At 42.5% G+C, this 19,958-nt stretch overlaps 1 protein-coding gene across 2 annotated transcripts in view; it reads right to left on the bottom strand.

Moving 5' to 3' along the window:
• Window positions 1-19,958, bottom strand: part of HDAC7 (histone deacetylase 7) — a 498,490-nt gene that overhangs the window by 250,917 nt on the left and 227,615 nt on the right. For both annotated transcript variants that reach the window (XM_077297893.1, XM_077297894.1), the window contains exon 2: window positions 10,671-10,739. The gene's annotated coding sequence lies outside the window, so the exon portion shown is untranslated. The remainder of the gene's footprint in view (window positions 1-10,670; window positions 10,740-19,958) is intronic.

Here is a 19,958-nt window from a genome sequence, read left to right as displayed (position 1 = left end):
AGCCAATGAACTCACTTCACCTTTCTGATGTCAGTGCGAGCGCCATGGGAAAATTTCCCACCACGCTCACGCTGACGTCACATAGGTGAACTGAGTTTATTGGCTGTAAACTCCCAGGACCTGTCTGACAGCACCGTGAGCAGGAGAACTTTCTCACGTTCGTGGTGTTGAGTTCACAGGGAGACACTAGGCAGCGGTGGCAGATGCCAATTTTTTCCAAAAATTAATTAAATACATATCTATCTAAGTAATATCTATATATATATGTTTGTGTCACTGACAACTATATATGTATTCTATGTGTATATATCTATTCTATCTATTGTATTATAACCGGTCATGCTGTAATTTTACTGTACATGGCAGATGAATTGCCGGCTTTTGTTCTATCAATCTATTATATAGAGAAGGTGAGAAAGTTCTCCTGCTCACAGTGCCATCAGACAGGTCCTGCGAGTTCACAGCCAATGAACTCACTTCACCTTTCTGACGTCAGTGCGAGTGCTGTGGAAGTGAGTTCATTGGCTATGAACTCCTATTCCCTATCTGACTGCACCGCGAACAGGGGAACTTTCTTACGCTCACAGTGTCGTCAGATAGGTAATAGGAGTTCACAAGGAGACACTGAGCACACACTGGATGACAGGCTGTATGGTCGCATCATGCAGCCATGCAGCCTGCCATCTAGAGTTAGCAGAGCTAGACCCATCATAGGACAAATGAATTAGCAGCATCTCTGTGGAAAGGTGAGGAATATTGTTGTCTTTTGCAGATGACGAGGGCGTCGGTGGAATGGGCAAGGTCGTAAGTATGGTTTAATTAAGATTTATTAAAGGAGTCTTTGTCATTCTTTCAATTAAATGATTTTATTCTGGGTGTTTGTATTTTCATATAATGTGTCTATCGGGTTATTAATGGGGGTGTCTTATTGACACCTCTCCATTACTAACCTTGGGGCTTGATGTCACCTGACAATACAATGGTGACATCAACCCCCAACTATCACTCTACTTGCCACCGCTACAGGGCAAGTGGGAAGAGGGAGGCTAAGTGCCAGAATTGGCGCATCTTAGAGATGCCCCTTTTATGGGGCAGCTGAGAGCTGATGTTTTTAGCCTGGGGGACCAGTATCCATGACCCCTTCCTAGGCTATTAATATAAACCCGCAGCTGTCTGCATAGCTTTTGCTGGTAATTAACTATATTAATTATAGGGGGACCCTATGTCATTTTTTTTAGGGTCCCCCATTTTAATAGCTAGTAAAGGCTAAGTATACAGTTGTGAGCTGATATTAATAACCTGGAAGCTCCATTGGTATTATCCCCTTCCCAGGCTATAAACATCCAGCCGTCTGCTTTCCCTCTGCTGGTTACGAACATTACGCGGGAGCCCATGCCATTTTTTTCAGAAAAATAATATTTTATTAATTAAATACATGTACAGAAAGCTGCACACATACTGTACTAATTGTATATGTCACTAACATCTATATATAACTATTCTATGTGTATTTACTGTATGTAATCCATCTATTCTATGCTGTTTGCTCCTGCTGTGATTTTACACAATGCGGCTGCTGAATTGCCGGCTATTCATCTATGTAATATATATACATATATATATGTGTGTATCACTGACATCTATATATCTATGTATTCTATGTGTATATATCTATTCTATTCAAACCTGTCACGCTGCGATTTTACTGTACGTGGCAGATGAATGCTGGCTTTTGTTCTATCTATCTTGTATAGTGTGTATGTATTTGTTTTGAAGAATATTTCCTTTGAAAACGATGTGTAAATGACATAGAGAATTGCTCTATGCAAAAGCTCATGTTAAAATAGCATTTCAATCGAATAGCATTCGATTGTAAATCAGATGGTAGGTGTGAAAAAATCGGATTGTATTCGCATGACACTTGCATTACACTCGTGCGACTCTTGTCAGTGAGAATCGGACCGATTTTTTCTATGTTTAGTGTGACTCCAGCCTTACAAGGAGTATAAACATTGCAATCATATGCAAGTTATATCTTAAAATGTGCAAAAAAAATAAATTAAATAAAATGAAAAAGCTGCCGTTGATGCAACCTACTCAGTGAACCTGAAGTATTGAAGAGCTGATTTGTGCATGCTGTCTCCCCAGCACAGGATAGCCACTTTTCGGGTGAATTTTAGAGCTACATGTTCTATACATAGAGATGTACTTCTACAAAATTGAAATGAGAAAGAAAAACTTGTGGCGGCAGTAAATGTAAGTCTTTGAGTGTTATACAACCTGAAACTAAAACTCTCATCTTACATTTACATAATATGTGACAATATATGAGACATGTTACGCCTCGGTGTAACAATGCCAGGTGCTGGAGACAACGCTATTTGTAACCACTCAAGTGCCATAAACTTTGTTTTATGCCTAATGCACCAAAAAGCCTGTTCTGATGTGGGTTATTCATTAACTTGCTGCCTGAGTAGCAAAAGAAACAAGTCACGTGAAGCTGATAATTCGGTCTTATTTTGGGCATTTTTGGCACTTATCTTGAAAGATATGTATGAAAGATAAGATTCCACCAAGCAAATAGCACTGTGAAATGAAACATATAGCAGGCGACTGCCAAGAGCAGACTAGTGATAAAAGAAGCAAATATCTCTTTACCTTTGTTGGCTCGATGCTTCGGGTTTGTCCCAGTTCTGGTCCCCACAATGTTGCTGAGCTCTGACTGTATGTCTATCTGTAGCTGGATCAGTCTAACCTATGTCTTGGCGCTTTATGTCAGTATATCTTTTTAAGCAGTTTGTGGTTTGGCAAACACGTCTTCAACCTGATTGTACCTTTTTCTCTCACATTTAAGATTTTTTTTCTTAGTTTTCTTTCTCAGTATAATTTCCGTGATGGGTTTCGAAATTACCTGTTACATGACTTCATATCTTTTAGCTTCCAGTGCTTTAAAGTAGGCTTACCATCATATGATCTGGTAAATAAAAAAGGGTTAAGATGTTGGTTTGGGTTTTATCTCTAATTATGAATCCCCCCCAGCTTGAAGGGGTTTTCCACTTATAATATCACCTGATATGCATTCAGAAAGGTAGATTCCATCAGTGGAGGTCTGTCGACTGGGACCCTCTCTGATACTGTTCCTTCAATGTAGGGGCCTTGGCGCGTGGTAGATAGACATATTTGTCTATTTGAGCCAACCAAGTAACAGGACCCCCCTCCACCCTGAATGATGATGTTAGTGACAGGTCCTGACAGGCATCAGAAGACAAGTGCCACTGCCGAATCCAGCTCTTTTTTCCTGTAGTAAATACAATCCTGAGCACAAGGTAAAGCCGACTACTCGTTTTATTTCTTTATAGGGAATCTGTCAGCTGACTCATTCTTCTCGAACCACAGGCAGCATAGATCAGACTGACTCCTTCTTTGCAAACGTGTATGTTTCACTCTCAATTCTACCTTTAGATTAAACATACTTTGAGATGTTGGCTGGCGAAATACAACTAAGATGTCAAGAGACCGATCCCCGGTGGCTTCTCCTCACCTCACTCCACTGGACTGACTGGTGTTTCCCTATATGTGCATATAGGACGAGACCTGTCAGTGAAAGGGTACAAGAAGGGGAGAAGTCACCGGTGTTTGGCCTCTTGGACTAATCATCCTTGTTGCATAGTCCCGCTTCAGAGTTAAACATATGATCTGTTTGATTTGTACTATGCTACCAGGTGCAGTAATCTTTCAGGACACAATCTTAAAGGAGTTTTACAAGATAAAATACTTTTTTTGCAATAGCAGTGTGTCATGCATCTGAGTTCAAACCCTTGAGCCTTGATTTGTGGTCGGCTTCTCTGTCCACCAAGCCTCAGCAGATACACCCTTTCTCCAGGTGTCTAGCTTCTGTTATCCTTTTTTCAGTCATTTTAGGGTAACAGCATTTTTTATAATTTACTAATTTGTGTGCCCTATCACCTTTTGGGTGCGGTTTTATATACTTTCCCCCTGCTGGTATTTCCGGCTGGTGATATTCTCATTTGGATACCAGCCATACTGCTGTAGGTTAAGCCAGTCAGTGAAAGACCAGCATGAGTTTATCTCTTTGCTATTTATGTTTTTACCCTGCAGCTATCTTCTTGGTTTTTTAGGAAGCAGGTAGCATATTTTCTAACAATACATACTTAATCCTTTATTTTGTATTTCGTGGTTTGTTTTAAAGAGTCTGGGATCTCTTTCTATGTCAGCACACTCCCTTCTGTAGGTAATTCACACTCTTCTCTGCCCTCTAGTTCTTTAGGAGGAACGTGAAACACTTGATGGCCTTTCAGGCTTCATGGGTCCGAGTTGTCATAGTCTAGTCTGTGTTTAGAGCGATCACTGCTCACACAACAACCTGCTTCAGCGCCACTATTGCTTTTGTTAAATTGGCTGCAGAGTGATGGCACAACTAAAGCACATGACGACTGCAGCCAATCGTTAGGCTCAGCGGTCTTGTGCCATTTAGATTGGCGTGACCACTGAACCTAGCGATTGGTTGCAATGGTCACACATGTAGTCATGAGGTCAAAGTGACTGCATCGAAGAGACAGAACTGCACCTGCAGGTGGTAAGAAAGGCTTAACTTGTTATTTTTAGACTGAAGAAACCTATGGAAAAGAACATTTTTTTAAACCTTGAGAAATCCTTTAAGTTACTTGGAGGAAGAAAGGTATTTTGTGTATGGTAATGACTGGCTTAGTAATTCACCGCTATTAGCCCATGAATACATATTGGATGGTTAAAGAACAAAAGTTCATACAATTAGCAAATAGGTATTTTACATCCAGAAGAATGCCAGTTGCAGCAAAAGCATAAAAGATATAGATAAATTACTGGCACACATTAAATAAGTGTTGTTTAGATTGAATTTAAGAATTTAGATGTCCATATTGTGTGTGGTCGTAATCAACTATGCAGGAGAATAAAGGTACCTTCACACGAAGCGACGCTGCAGCGATAGCGACAACGATGCCGATCGCTGCAGCGTCGCTGTTTGATCGCTGGGGAGCTTAGTAACCCGATGTTTACCCTGGTTACCAGCGTAAAAGTAAAAAAAACAAACAGTACATACTCACCTGCGCGTCCCCCAGCGTCTGCTTCCTGACACTGACTGAGCTCCGGCCCTAACAGCACAGCGGTGACGTCACCGCTGTGCTTTCACTTTCACTTTAGGGCCGGCGCTCAGTAAGTGTCAGGAAGCAGACGCTGGGGGACGCGCAGGTGAGTATGTACTGTTTGTTTTTTTTACTTTTACGCTGGTAACCAGGGTAAACATCGGGTTACTAAGCGCGGCCCTGCGCTTGGTAACCCAATGTTTACCCTGGTTACCAGTGTAAAACATCGCTGGTATCGTTGCTTTTGCTTTCAAACACAACGATACACGCCGGTCTGACGACCAAATAAAGTTCTGGACTTTATTCAGCGACCAGCGACATCACAGCAGGATCCTGATCGCTGCTGCGTGTCAAACTAAACGATATCGCTAGCCAGGATGCTGCAACGTCACGGATCGCTAGCGATATCGTTACAAAGTCGTTTCGTGTGAAGGTACCTTAAGAGGCCTTCAGATGTCCCTTATTACTGCCAGGCAGGGAGCTTGTACATTTCAGTGACACTAATATGGGATTAGGATCTGTATCTGACCAGGTTACATAAGAGTGATCTTTAACAGAATCTCCGATTCTCCACTATTGCACAGTGGCAGTCAGACTCAGAATCTATACTCTACCCTCACACAGGAAACTGATTTAAAGTCAACCTGAGAGCTGATACACACTGTCCAGTCCACGGGCAGCATGGATTGACCTTATGTCCTTATACACACACATAGGCGGAGACCTATCAATCCAGCACAGTGAGACGGGAGAAGCCGCCAAGGGCTGATTCGTGCTGGAGACTAGTCAGACAGTCAGATTCCCAGCGGCTCTTCCCGCTCGCTGACTTGGAGTCTCCCCGTCTGCTGCCCTGGATTGACTAGTATGTCCTTATATGCATACATAGGCAGAGACCTGTTACTCCAGCACAGCGGGCCAGGAGAAGCCAGTGAGGACTGATTCACGCTGGAGACTAGTCAGACAGTCAGATTCCCAGCGGCTCTTCCCGATCGCTGACTTGGATTCTTTCCGTCTGCTGCTTTTAAAGTATGCTTTTCTCTTAAATGCCGCTATGAATAGGGTGGGCACCACCAATAGATGTAAGGAGATCAACCCAACGCATATAAATGAGATATTAGAGGAAAAAAAACAGAAGATGCAAAACTCACATAAAATAGAAATGTATTTTATTAATGTAATTTATTAATATATATATATATATATATATATATATATATATATATATATATATATATATATATAGACAACAAAACATTTAAAACAGTTAAAAAGGCACAGAGGCCACATGATTAATAAACAGTTGACCCTAAATAAAGCCGTGGTGAACGGAAACATCAATCTTGACGACTTCGCATTTCATGTCTTTATAAGTCACCCTGATCCTTTGAAAACAGATTCCCACATTATGTTTCATCATTACCTTAGTAAATAGGACAGCAATATGGAGACCAGCTTTAATGCTATTCATTTATGCTTTCATAGAAAGGCTGGTGTGGAGAGCAGCTACAAAGTGCACTTCTCTTGAGAGGACTCAGAGTACCTATAGAAATGCATTGGGGTCTAACTGCACCCTTGCATATAAATGATGGCATACAAGTGCTGTGCAGACTGAGCCTTTCTGTTCTGATGGATAATAACTTCATCAGGGGTGTGCTAGGTTCACCAAAGATCATGGGCACAAACCCGAACGTATATTTTTTTGCGGCCATCTTCCTTCTGTCATCCCACTCACACAAAAAGTAAAATGTAACACTGCAGCTAACACAGTAAGAACTCTCTGCGTACAGATAATATAGTAGATTTTACCTGCAGTCCTATGTAACACCAAACAAAACACACTGATAACAGACTAATTGCAAATAATCTAGTATATATCATCTGCAGCAGCGGGGGTTTATTAGGCAGCTTTTCCCATCATTCCTTGCCCGATCATTGGTTCCCAGTTGCTTGTCTCTGGATCCCGTGGGTGCATGTATTTTCTGACTCTCCTGGCTTCTATACCCGTCCTGACTGTCGTCTCCGCTCTTGACCTTGGCTTTATAGCCTGATCCTGTGCTGATCCCTGACCCCTGATTGTCTGACCGCCTCTTTGCCTTCGTTCTCCTGTACCTCGTGCCCGTGCCTTTTACTCTCCAGTCAGCTGCTGTAGACCGGGGGACTGTCCAAAATTGGTACCTGATAACTACCTGCAGCAAAGCCTATCCTCACCATCAGAGGCTCTAGTGAATACCAGCTAGTCACTTAGTTACAGAAAAATGAACAGTTCATCAGATCACCGATGTAGAAGATATATTGAAGCAGGGCACGGTGACGGAGGGATCAGGCTGGCTCCTGAGCTGAAACCATGGAATAAATAGTGGAAAATCCAGCACCTCCTAAAAAAGGCTAAGACTCAAGACTAAGAGCCAGTAAGGCTAAAAACATGTAGACCCTGTGTCCACCATGTTATTGTATACTATATTAATTTTTCCTTGTTTTTTAACCATATCCAAATAAATGTGAGGTTTTATATATAAAAAATATTTTTTGCGGTTGCTGGATTTTTCCACTATTTCTTCTACAGTCACTTAGTTACGCCTCTCCAGGGTAAGCCTGGACCGAGGCGTAGTGGGTCCACACCCACCGGTGTTACACCTTTAAGGCCGGGGTCACACATACGCGAGATATGGCCGAGTCTCGCAGGTGAAAACCCAGCTCTGGCGCTGGCACTCCGGAGTGCAGCGTGCAGCCGCTCAGCAATACATGGAGCTGCACGCTCCACTTCGGAGTGCCGGCGCCACAGCTGGGTTTTCACCTGCGAGACTCGGCCGTATCTCGCGTATGTTTGATCCCGGCCTAAAGCTGATCTGTGCAGTCCTACTGCTAGGAGCCCCATGATTAGCCAATATTGAGATTGACCTGTTTTGTCAGAAAACCTTTTCCCTGACACAACAATTTTATTTGCATGTATTATTTTAAATGGACACCTTTGGTCATCAAGAGCAGCAGATAATGCTCTCATTATACTGTAAAATTGATGCTTCTAAGTGACAGACCTGCTTTTATCAGCTTAAAAGGAATCTGTCACCACATGTGACTTATCTAAACTATTAATATGGGCGCTCAGGTTATAGACTGCTGAAAACAGTCCTACTTGTATGACTCAAATCAGATGCCTGGTTGCTGAGAAATCATCTTTAATCACTTTATATGACCTCTTCCAGGCTCCGGGGAGGACGCTGCCTGGAGATAACTCTGCCTCCAAAGCTTAGTATACATGAAGGTCAAGTTACCAGTGTGATGGCCGCTCTCTGCTCTCCTGGTCTCACTGCAGAGCTGTGTGTGATTATACCTGACCAGTGTTGAGCATTCCGATGCTGCAAGTATCGGGTATCGGCCGATACTTGCTGTATCGGAATTCCGATACCGGGATTCCGATACTCTTGTGGTATCGGGTATCGGGTATCGCAACAACATTAATGTTAAAATGTGTAAAAGAGAGAATTAAAATAAAAAATATCGCTATACTCACCTCTCCGACGCAGCCGGGACTTCAGCGAGGGAACCGGCAGCGTTGTTTGTTTAAAATTCGCGCTATTACTTGGTTACGTGAATTCCCGGCTTGTGATTGGTCAGGTCGGCCACGTTGCCGGGACGCGGACCAATCACAGCAAGCCGTGACGAAATTACGTCACGGCTTGCTGTGATTGGTCCGCGTCCCGGCAATATGGCCGCCCTGACCAATCACAAGCCGTGACGTCACGGGAGGCTGGACACGCGCCCATTTTAAAATGAGCGCGTCCAGCCTCCCGGCTTGTGATTGGTTGACCGCGGCGCAACCAATCACAAGCCGTGACGTCACGGGAGGCTGGACACGCGCCCATTTTAAAATGAGCGCGTCCAGCCTCCCGGCTTGTGATTGGTTGACCGCGGCGCAACCAATCACAAGCCGTGACGTCACGGGAGGCTGGACACGCGCCCATTTTAAAATGAGCGCGTCCAGCCTCCCGGCTTGTGATTGGTTGACCGCGGCGCAACCAATCACAAGCCGTGACGTCACGGGAGGCTGGACACGCGCCCATTTTAAAATGAGCGCGTCCAGCCTCCCGGCTTGTGATTGGTTGACCGCGGCGCAACCAATCACAAGCCGTGACGTCACGGGAGGCTGGACACGCGCCCATTTTAAAATGAGCGCGTGTCCAGCCTCCCGTGACGTCACGGCTTGTGATTGGTCAGGGCGGCCATATTGCCGGGACGCGGACCAATCACAGCAAGCCGTGACGTAATTTCGTCACGGCTTGCTGTGATTGGTCCGCGTCCCGGCAACATGGCCGACCTGACCAATCACAAGCCGGGAATTCACGTAACCAAGTAATAGCGCGAATTTTAAACAAACAACGCTGCCGGTTCCCTCGCTGAAGTCCCGGCTGCGTCGGAGAGGTGAGTATAGCGATATTTTTTATTTTAATTCTTTCTTTTACACATTTATATGGTTCCCAGGGCCTGAAGGAGAGTTTCCTCTCCTTCAGACCCTGGGAACCATCAGGAATACCGTCCGATACATGAGTCCCATTGACTTGTATTGGTATCGGGTATCGGTATCGGATTGGATCCGATATTTTGCCGGTATCGGCCGATACTTTCCGATACCGATACTTTCAAGTATCGGACGGTATCGCTCAACACTATACCTGACACATCTGCAGGTTCCTCTCAGCTTCAGCTTCCATCTCACAGGCTGACAGGGCTGCAATATTGATGCAATACAGCAGAGAGAGCTCAGAGTGAAGGAAAAAATGTGTTTGCAAGAAGACAAATTTAATTTCTCCTGTTCTGTGTTAGTTACTTATAACTGTAGAAAAAGACATGGACCACACATCCCAATATTCACACTTTGATCTAATGCCACAAGGCAAAAATTTACAACTGAACATGAGGTTCTCGGTTTAACATTCTGATCAGACTGTATGAAGCCCACGGCCATATCACGGTGAACCTCTCAGTAGGTCGCTAGCCTGAAAGGTGCGGCATGCGTAACCCGACAGTGCACCAACAGGGCGGGTGACCTGGGGCCCCACAACACCCATGCTGAGAAGCAGAGTCCCTATGACTCCAGGCATGAAAACATGGCAACAATGGCCCCCACACAGCACCAACACCAGGCGAATAGATGTAAAAAGCTCTCCTTCTATACCCTGGTGTTAGCTACTTGTCTCACACTGGTAACTCCCCCTTCATGAAAAATAAGCTCTGGAGTCAGAGTTATCTTCCAGGCAGCATCTTCCTCACAGCCTGGAAGAGGTCATTTACATATAAGAAAAATGGATCTGGAATGCGACATCAGATCGCCGATGTTAAGGTACCCTCTTATTCAGCTTCCTATGACCTACATGCCCATATAGATGGCTTAGGTGGGACGGTCCTACTGACAGATTCCATTTAAAATCAAACATATGATGTATGATGGCTTTCAGTCAGTCAAAACCCTTAACAAAATATTTATTATCACAATTTGAAAAATTAGTATTTTGAAAAATATATACATACCGCAACATAAAAGCTTTATTACATTGATTTCAGTCGTTACTTTGTATATTCCTCTTCAGTCATGTAGAGCTAAATAAAAGAAAACACAAGCATTAAATTGCTTTATAAAGCTATAATACAAAATAAATCTGAACATTTAGTAAATAAGTACATCATTAACAACTCCCCTTTTGACAAAGCATCTACGTGAAACGCGCGTCAGGGGGCCAGCGAGGAGACGCAGGGACTGTGCCAGTTATTATGGGTGAGCAGGATTAATGGATTGATTTATGTGTATATGTTTTCGGTGACCCATGTATTTAATTGACGCCAATATGTATGGCTATTACTGTTTGTACTAGTTTAATAAACTTTTTGTATTTTACTCATTTTGTGGTGGTCTTATGTACTCCATTTTTCTGGTGTTCTATTATTAACAATAAGTAACATGTCAGAGTCTCTCCACACTGGTGTTGAGGTGTCTGGTTTTCCTTGATCCATTCCATATTTGTTGCAATAAATCCTAACAGATCCCATTAACTTATAATAGAAACGTCACATCATATTTCCTTTTTTGTCAGTGAACATAAAGTTACAGATTTGTTCTTCCTTCCTTTTCCTTTTAGCTCACTATATCCTGACATATGTTACACAAGATGATCAGCTTTAAAAACAAAAATGAGAAACTGTCAGAAGAGGAAGACTATATGGACAAAAGTATTAGGGCACCTAAACATTACACCTGCAAGAGCTCGTATGACATCTCTTCCTAAAAATATAGGCTTTAAAGGGTTATTCCCATCTTCAGAAATGGATATTGTCGGATTGTGCTTGTAAATAAAAGCAATTTTGTAATTCACTGCTTATTAAAAGGTTTAGCTGTTCCTTAAATTGCATTAAAATGCAATAACGGGCGATCAAAAGAACTTATCTGCACAAAAGTGGTATCATTAAAAACGCCAGCTTGGCATGCAAAAAATAAGCCCTCATCTGACCCCAGATCACAAAAAATGGAGACGCTACGGGTATCGGAAAATGGCGCTTTTTTTTTAGCAAAGATTTGAATTTGTTTTCACCACTTAGATAAAAAAGAACCTAGACATGTTAGGTGTCTATGAACTCGTAATGACCTGGGAGAATCATAATATCAGGTCAGTTTTAGCATTTAGTGAAGCTAGAAAAAAAGCCAAGCAAAAAACAAGTGTGGAATTGCACTTTTTTTGCAATTTCACCACACTTAGAATTTTTTTTCCCGTTTTCTAGTACAAAACATGGTAAAACCAATGATGTCGTTCAAAAGTACAACTCGTCCCGCAAAAAATAAGCCCTCACATGACCATATTGATGGAAAAATAAAAAAGTTATGGCTCTGGGAAGGAGGGGAGCGAAAAACGAAAATGCAAAAACGAAAAAGGGCCGTGGCGGGAAGGGGTTAAGGGTAAGTTCACACAGGGCGTTTTTGTTGCTTTTTTTTTCTGTAGCAAAAACTGATCCTCTTGGCAGGAAAGAAGCTGCCTCAAAAACGCAGGTTTAGGTGCGTTTTTGGTGTGTTTTTTGTTGCGTATTTGGTGCTGTTTTTTGTTGTTTTTTTTTTTTTCTCTTTGTCCATGCTAATGTCCTTGGATTTTCAGCAGCAAAAATGCAGCAAATAATAATACCTGCGTTTTTGCTGCGCAGCAAAAATGCTGAAGAAGTGACATGCTCTATGTCCAAAAAACGCAGCAAAGCACAAAATACTGATCACACAAAAAACCAATGTGTGTGCATGAGATTTCTGAAATCTCATAGGCTTTGCTGGTACTGTAAAAAGCAGCTGAAAATTAGCATAAAAAACCGCAGCAAAAACCGCAGCAAAAACGCTCTGTGTGAACTTACCCTAAGGGTATGTGCACACGTCCGGATTGCTTCAGGAATTTTTGCGTTTTTTTGGGGAATTCCCCGATAAAAACGCAATAATTCTGCACAAAAAAACGCTTAAATTATGCATCCTATCATTTAGAATGCATTCTGCATTTTTTGTGCAAATTTTGCGTTTTTTTCCACAAAAAAACGCAATCCGCAAAAAGAAGCAACATGTTCATTCTTTTTGCGGATTTTTTGCTGATTTCCCATGATTTTGGAGTGTCAGGAGGAAATCCGCAAAAAATCCGCAAAAAAATCCGCTAAAATTCCGCAAAAAAAAAAAACGCAAAAAAAAAAAAATGCGGAGGCGTCAATTATGACACCTATCCATTATTAATCCAATTGTTGGAAAGGGTTAAAAAACACACACACACATGATTTAAAAGTATTTTAATGAAAGAAACACAGCGGTTGTTTTAATAATTTATTGCTCTCTCAATCCATCAGGAACACACTCGCTTGGCAAAATAATAAACGCACAAGATACATACCTTCTGATGTCAGATCACGTCCCACGAAGTAATCCATCTGAAGGGGTTAACTAATATTACAGGCAGGAGCCCTGCTAAATGCAGCGGTGCTCGTGCTTGTAATTCCCCGGCGAATGAATGAAATGTAGGTCATTGACCTACATTTCCTTCAGTCGCGGTGATGTGCCCCTGCTGGATGTTCTCATGAACTGCAGCCTGGGAACTTTTTCCCACGCTCCAGGTCATATGAGGACATCCACCAGGGGGCGCATCACCGCGACTGAAGGAAATGTAGGTCAATGACCTACATTTCATTCATTCGCCAGGGAATTACAAGCACGAGCACCGCTGCATTTAGCAGGGCTCCTGCCTGTAATATTAGTTAACCCCTTCAGATGGATTACTTCGTGGGATGTGATCTGACATCAGAAGGTATGTATCTTGTGCGTTTATTATTTTGCCAAGCGAGGGTGTTCCTGATGGATTGAGAGAACAATAAATTATTACAACAACCGCTGTGTTTATTTCATTAAAATACTTTTAAATCATGTGTGTGTGTGTTTTTTAACCCTTTCCAACAATTGGATTAATAATGGATAGGTGTCATAATTGACGCCTCTCCATTATTAATCTGGCTTATTGTCACCTTACAATAGCAAGGTGGCATTAACCCTTCATTACCCCATATCCCACCGCTACAGGGAGTGGGAAGAGAGTGGCCAAGTGCCAGAATAGGCGCATCTTCCAGATGTGCCTTTTCTGGGGTGGCTGGGGGCAGATGTTTTTAGCCACGGGGGGGCCAATAACCATGGACCCTCTCCTGGCTATTATTATCTGCCCTCAGTCACTGGCTTTACCATTCTGGCGGAGAAAATTGCGCGGGAGCCCACGCCAATTTTTTCCGCCATTTAACCCTTTATTTTAGCAGCTACAGCGCTGAAATTTTGCACATACACACTACTAACATTAGTAGTGTGGAATATGCAAAAAAAAGGGGATATGAGATGGTTTACTATATGTAAACCATGTCTCATATCCTGTCGGGTTTGTGCAGGAGAAATGAAAAGCCGGCAATTGAATTACCGACTTTTCACTAACACCGCTGCGTATTTCTCGCAAGTCACACTGCAGGTCCGTGTGGAATCCGTATTTTTCTCGCCCCCATAGACTTTCATTGGCGTATTATTTGCGCAATACGCTGACAAACGCAGCATGCTGCGATTTTGTACGGCCGTAGAAAGCCGTATAATACTGAACCGTAATATACGGCTAATAGGAGCAGCCCCATTGAGAATAATTGTGCCGTATGTAATGCGAGTTTTACGGACGTAGTTTCTGCGCTCTTACGTCCGTAAAACTCGCATGTGTGACGCCGGCCTGATAGCACTATCCGACAACACAAAGATGATAAAAACCTTTAATACAGTTAAAACCAGAAGTTTACATACAATATATAAAAAGACACATATGCTTGTTTTTCTCAATATCTGACATGAAATCAGAATAAACCTTTCCCGTTTTAGGACAATTAGGATTACTATAATTATTAATATTTGCCAAATGCCAGAATAATGAAAATGAGAAAATGTCTTGCGGCATTTTTATTACTTACCGAAAAGTCAAAAATTGACATACACCAGGATTGCTATGCCTTTAAAGCATTCTGGACTGCCCATATGATGATGTCATGTGTTTTTGAAAGCTTCTGTACGTTTTTTGGCAGCATCTAAGTTAATTAGCGACAAACCTGTGGATGCATTTTAATGCACACCTGAACACACTGCTTCTTTGTGTAGCATCATGGGAATGTTTCAAGATATCAGCCAATATATCAGGAAGAGAATTGTGGACTGGCTCATCCTTGGGTACAATTTCAAGATACTTGAAGGTGCCTCTTTCATCTGTACAAACAATTATATGCAAGTACAAACAAGATGGGAATGTCCAGCCATCATACTACTCAGGAAGGAGATGGGTTCTGTGTCCCAGAGATGAACGTGCTTTGGTCTGACATGTGCATATCAAACCAAGGACAAAAGCAAAAGACCTTTTTCAAATGATGGCGGAAGCTGGTAAGATTGTGTCAATATCCAAAGTGAAACAATTACTGTATCAACATGGGCAGAAAGACCACTCTACCAGGAAGAAGCCATTACTCCAAAAGAAACATAAAAAAGCCAGATTACTGTTTGCAAATGCACACATGAACACAGACCTTAATTTCTGAAGAGATGTCCTGTTGTCTGATGAAACTAAAATTTAACTTTTTGGACATAATGACCATTTTTACTATTGGAGGAAAAAGGGAGAAGCTTGGAAGCCTAAGAACACCATCCCAACTGTGAAACATGGGGGTGGCAGCATCATGGTGTGGGGTTATTTTGCTGCAAGAGGGACTGGTGCACTTCACAAAATAGATGGCGTCATGAGAAAAAAAGATTATGTGGCAATACTGAAGCAACATCTCAAGACATCAGCCAGGAAGTTAAACTTGGGCGGAAATAGGTCTTCCTAATGGACAATGACCCGAAGCATACTGCCAAAATGGTAACAGCGTGGATTAAGGATAACAAAGTCAATGTTCTGAAGTGTCCACCACAAAGCCCTGATCTCAATCCTATTGAAAATGTATGGGCAAAGCTGAAAAGGCCAGTGCGAGAAAGGTGACCTACAAACCTGGATCAGTTACACCAGTTTTGTCAGGAGGAATGTGCCCAATTCTGACCAACTATTGTGAGAAGCTTGTGAAGGATATCCTAAACGTTTGACCCAAGTCATTCAGTTTCAGGGCCATGGGACCAAATACTAATGAAATGTAAATGTAAACTTTTGACTTTGCAGTAAGTAATACAAATGCCTTAAACATTCTCTTTCTCTCTCTCATTATTCTGGAATTTGGCAAATATTAATAATTATGGTAATCCTAACTGACCTAAAAGGGGAAAGGTTTATTCTGATTTCATGTCAGATATTGAGAAAAACATGCAGATATGTCTTTTTATGTAGTGTATGTAAACTTCTGGTTTCAACTGTATGTAGTTTACACACTACTCTCCATTGGCAACAAGCAGAGTCTTTGCTCTTCTTGGAAGGGTTTCCACAAGATTTTCATGTTTGTTGGAATGTTGCCCATTCATCACAGAAGAGCACTTGAGAGGTCAGCCAGTGCAATCTTCTTTCTTGTTCATCCCAAGAGTGTTGGATGGGGTTGAGTTCAGAGCTCTGTGCGGCCAGTCAGGTTTTTCAACTCCAAACTAAACCAACCATGCCTTTATGGCCAGCCTGTGAGTGCTAGGGCACAGTGCTGAAATAGAAAAGGGGCTTCACCAAAATGTTCTCAAAAAGTTAGAAGCTACATATTATCCAAAATGTCTTAGTATGCAGAAGCATTAATATTTCCCTTTATTGGAATTAGGTCAACTCCTGAAAGAACAGCCTCAAGTCAATATCTCTCTTCCACCAGACTTTTCAGCTGGCAGATAGTAGGCAATGTTCTCCTGGTATTCACCAGACTTGTTCATAAGATTGCCACATAGAGAAGTGTGATGTTCTACAGAACATTTCTCCAATCTAGTGGCAACTTTTTATGCTGCTTGCTTGGCATTGTGCTTGGTGATGTAAGACTTACCTGCAGCTTCTAGGCCATGGACACACAAGCCATGAAGCTCCCACCGCACCCCTTTTGTGTTGATATTAATACCAGAGGAGGCTTAGGACTCTGCAGTCCTTGCCTCAGCAGAGCTTTGGCAATGTTTATGCATTATGCTCCAGAGCACTCAGCGACCTCGCTTCGTAGCTTTATGTGGTTTCCAAATTAATGACTGAGTTCCTTTAGGTTGCTAAATACTTCTACTTTCCAATTCTAATTACTTCTACTTTACAGTTGGAATATTCAGAAGAAAGAAGATATAACACAAAATTCCATAAACTGACATTATACAACGGTGTCATCCTATTACAGTACCACATTGCATCAGTGAGCTCTTTAGAATAAAGCAGTCTTTCACAAATGTCTGTAAAGGCTGACTAGGACTAAGGGATGGATTTTATAGACCTGTGGCAATGGGACTGAATGAAAAACCTGAATTCAATGATTTAGAGATGAGTCCCATTTCTTTTCTACACATAGTATATTTATTTATTTTACTCCTTCACACATCCGTATTTCCAGTACGTGCTGTATCCGTTTTTTTCATAGATACCACACCCATTATAACCAATGCTGCTATGCACATGTCCGTGCTTTTACACGTGAGTCCATGCAACACACAAGGAGACATGTCTGTTTTTTTATGGCAACAATTATGACAATGGCCAATACAAGTCTATGGCTCCAAGAAAAGCATCCGTGTGCCATCCGGGTGATGTGCGGGTTTAATATTGCAAAGTATAGGAGAAGCTTTGGCAATTATTTCTTTCTTTAACCTGGAAAACCTGAAAAAAATGCTGGAAAAACACTGATGACACATGGATGGTAAAAATGGACACACTGATGGAAAACACAGATTACACCGGTTCTGGTTTTTCATGTACATGTTTTACACGGTTTTGTCAAGGAGGACTTATATAGCTCCTTTAATTTCCTCAGCACTTAACTTCATCACTGTCCCCATTGGGCTCACAATCTAGATTCCCTATCAGTATGTCTTTGGAACATGGGAGGAAACCGAAGAACCTGGATGAAACTCACGCAAAGGCCGGTTTCACACGTCAGTGGCTCCGGTACGTGAGGTGACAGTTTCCTCACGTACCGGAGACACTGACACACGTAGACCCATAAAAATCAATGCATCTGTTCAGATGTCATTGATTTTTTGCGGACCGTGTCTCCGTGTGCCAAACACGAAGACATGTCAGTGTTCGTGGGAGCGCACGGATTACACGGACCCAATAGAGTCAATGGGTCCGTGTAAAACACGGCCCTCACACGGACGTTCTCCGTCTGGGGTCCGTGTGCGTGCAGGAGACAGCGCTACAGGAAGCGCTGTCCCCCCCACATGGTGCTGAAGCCACGATTCATATGTTCCCTGCAGCAGCGTTTGCTGCAGAGAAAATATGAATAATAGTGTTTAAAATAAAGATCTATGTGTCCGCCGCCCTCCCACCCCCTGTGCGCCCCCCCGCTGTTCTGAAAATACTCACCTGCTCCCACGTTGGCTGTCACTCCTTCCTCTCTGCCCCGCGCCTTCTACTGTATGCGGTCACGTGGGGCCGCTCATTTACAATCATGAATAGTCGGCTCCGCCCCTATGGGAGGTGGAGCCACATATTCATGACTGTAAATGATCGGCCCCACGTGACCGCATACAGGAGAAGATGGGGCCAGACCAGGAAGGAGCGACAGCCAATGAGGGAGCGGGTGAGTATTTTCTGAACAGCGGGGGGGGGCGCACAGGGGGTGGGAGGGCGGCGGACACATAGATCTTTATTTTAAACACTATTATTCATATTTTCTCTGCAGCAAACGCTGCTGCAGGGAACATATGAATCGCGGCTTCAGCACGATGCAGGGTACCACACGCGTGGGTACCACACGCTCCGTGTGGTACCCACTCGCCATATGGGCGGCACACGTGTGCCGCACGTATGGCCTACGTGAGTTTCCAGGCACACGGACACGGATAACTCCGGTACCGATTTATTCCGGTACCGGAATTATCTGGACGTGTGGGACAGCCCAAAAATGGGGAGAACAGAACCGAGGACATCAGAGCTGCCAGGTACTATTTATGTCTAGGTGGCCAACCAATGGTTGTGATGTCGATTGCAGCCTGTTGAGGGGTTTTCAAGCATTTTGTGATTTTTTTTTAATAGGATTTGATAGAAATTGGAGTTTTTAACCAAATTTAAAAAATGTAAGTGTTGCAGATGATGTCTGCAGCTTCTACTGGAAGTTCAAAAATCACTGCAAAAAACTTGGCCAGGAGATTTGTAAAGAATTTGGCATCACACCCTTCTTCTGCTAGGAATCTTTTCATACTTCCTACCTGACCTATTATACACACTAACATTATTCGGCAGACACAGAACACCTTCTTGTCCGTGATCATTTCCATTATCTTTCCTTATTGTGACACTTTTTGCACATTATTGCACATTGGCGGTGTGACGTCTTCATGGAGCAACTTTTGGAAATCAAATTGACATGCCAAATACTTCTTTTTAAGAAGGTTTATTTCACTCTGGATCTTACAAACCTGATGATATTGTTTATTTTAATGTTCAGAATAATTTGTCACAGTTTCTTAAAGACTGGGGCCTAAATGAGAACATTATGGCTTTGGAAATATGGGTGTGCATGATGAAATAATTGGGAGAGGCTTGTCATTAATGACAGGTCCAGGCTTCTATTGATGGGTCACAGAGGTCAGTTATCACATCTGTTCATCTTCTGTTAGATTCACCTTAAAGTCCCATGAAGTGTAACTTAACCCCTTCATGACCTTGGGATTTTTCGTTTTTCCGTGTTCGCTTTTCGCTCCCCTCCTTCCCAGAGCCATAACTTTTTAATTTTTCCGTCAATTTGGCCATGTGAGGGCTTATTTTTTGTGAAACAAGTTGTACTTTTGAACTACATCATTGGTTTTAGCATGTCGTGTACTAGAAAACCGGAAACAAATTCCAAGTGCAGTGAAATTGCAAAAAAAGTGCAATCCCACACTTTTTTTTTGTTTGGCTTTTTTGCTAGGTTCACTAAATGCTAAATCTGACCTGCCATTATGATTCTCCAGGTCATTACGAGTTCATAGACACCTAACATGTCTAGGTTACTTTTTATCTAAGTGGTGAAAAAAATGTCAAACTTTGCTAAAAAAAAAAAAAATGCGCCATTTTCCAATACCCGTAGCGTCTCCATTTTTCGTGATCTGGGGTCGGTTGAGGGCTTATGTTTTGCGTACCAAGCTGGCGTTTTAACTATACCATTTTGGTGCAGATA

Source organism: Ranitomeya variabilis, chromosome 3 (genome assembly GCF_051348905.1).
Source record: "Ranitomeya variabilis isolate aRanVar5 chromosome 3, aRanVar5.hap1, whole genome shotgun sequence".
Classification (NCBI taxonomy): domain Eukaryota; kingdom Metazoa; phylum Chordata; class Amphibia; order Anura; family Dendrobatidae; genus Ranitomeya; species Ranitomeya variabilis.
Note: the sequence above shows the minus strand (reverse complement) of the source record. Positions and strands in the feature narration are given on the sequence as shown.